We start from the raw sequence: 1,892 nt of genomic DNA on the forward strand, positions 1-1,892 counted from the left end.
CGATTGGACGTATATTAACCAGTCAAGCTTAGCTTTTATTACATTTTGGCTTTCTATTCTATTCAGCCTCTAGTATAGCTTCTGACACACAATAAGTGATCAGAAATGGTAACTATTGTGTGGTAAGTGAAAAAGTGTGGCATTAACTAAAGGAAGTTGTTCAGTTCTGAAACAGTTACTTCTCTTTGCCTGCAAGTCTTCCTTGGGTTACCTACACTCCGTTCTCTGGGGTCCTAATTCTAGGGACCCTACTGCTGCAGTCCTCAGTGTCCTCTTTTTCATTTTTATTTTATATTGGTTTTCTTTCTTTTTTTTGGGGGGGGTATTTTTAATGACTGAAATTGAAGATTTAAAATCTCAGCTTCTGGAAGAACCACTTGTATTTGCCCGTCTTGTACCTCTCCTCAAACTTCATCTTGGCTTCCCGCCTTGCCTTGCGTTTAAGAGCAGGGTCTCTGAAGACATCCTTGTTAACAATGGTTTTGTCCAAGGGGATATCCACAGAGTACCTTGTGGGCATGAGGTGATTGTAGTTATAAACTTTCACAAAGGACTTGATCTTTGACCTCCTGGCAATTTTTTTCTTGCCCATGGCAGCTGTCACTTTTCGGGGATAGCGGTCAATTCCAGCTACCAGAGCATGGCTGTAGGGGCGGTCGGAGGTGCCATCATCAATGTTCTTGACGATGACAGCTTTACGTCCAGAGTAACGTCCGGCCAGGACCAGCACCACCTTCCCTGGTTTCATGAACTTGCCCATTTCGACAGCTGCCAGCCAGACCGACAACAAAAAAAACAAAAAGTATATTGGTTTTCTTACAAAGTTTATATATGTTGTGTTTCATACTATTCTTTATTCCCATTGTGTTTCATGCCATCATTCCCATTCATTGTCTTTTATACAATTAGTCTCTATTAGACTATGCATACCATTATTCTGGTTTTCTTAGGTCCTCGCTGGACCTTTCCCACTTCCCTTACCCTCTTCCTCCACCCACCAAATTGTGCAATACTGTGATTTTGCCCCTACCCGTCATCTTCCTTCTGCTCCCACCCCTTCCCCCCTTGAGTCTCCATACATGTTTTACTAGTTACCCTTTTATTTCACAATAATGGTCTTATGTAATATTTACTCCTATGAGACTATGTTAGTTCACTCAGGATAATTCTCTCCAGCTTATACCAAGTTATGTAATATTTTTTCCAAATTGTTGCTCCTGAGTGTTGCATAGTATTCCATTGTGTGAATGTCTCACACTTTCTCAATCCATTCAGTTGTGGTTGGACATTTGGGCTGTTTCCATGTTCTTGCAATGATGAATTGATGAATAATGCTGCTATAAACATTGGTGTACAAATCTCCATTTGTATCTCAGTTCTCATTTTCTCCAAGTATATTCCGAGTAGTGGAGTAGCTGGATCATATGGAACTTCTTGGTTCAGCTTTTTGAGGAAATGCCAAACTTCCTTCCACAGTGGTTGTACCATTTTACAATCCCACCAACAGTGTGTGAGTGTTGCCGTCTCTCCACATCCTCTCTAACATTTATTGCTTGCTGCCCTGTTAACCTTTGCCACTGTTACTGGGGTGAGATGGATCTCATTGTGGTTTTGATTTGCATCTATTATTTCCAGTCTCACAGCGTTCTTTAGAGTCACATCCCCCCAATCTCAGGCTTCGTCTCTGAGCACTCTGATCTTTTCAAGGGTACATAAGTGTGATCATTTAGGCTTGTGTTTGAATGATGATACGTGCCTGCTGGAAGAGAGAGGGTTTCCTCTGGGACTGGGAACTGTTGCACTTAAGGCATGAGACATTGCTTTGCTGCCAGTGGACAACTTGCCTATGCCAGGTAGAAAGGCTGCCATGGGATGAAAAACAATCAGAGTTG

At 42.0% G+C, this 1,892-nt stretch overlaps 1 pseudogene; it reads right to left on the reverse strand.

Moving 5' to 3' along the window:
- Window positions 1–349: 349 nt before the first annotated feature.
- LOC102876513 lies at window positions 350–760 on the reverse strand (annotated as a pseudogene).
- Window positions 761–1,892: the final 1,132 nt, after the last annotated feature.

Source organism: Elephantulus edwardii, unplaced genomic scaffold (genome assembly GCF_000299155.1).
Source record: "Elephantulus edwardii isolate Elephantulus edwardi_28Jun2011 unplaced genomic scaffold, EleEdw1.0 scaffold00167, whole genome shotgun sequence".
Classification (NCBI taxonomy): Eukaryota; Metazoa; Chordata; class Mammalia; order Macroscelidea; family Macroscelididae; genus Elephantulus; species Elephantulus edwardii.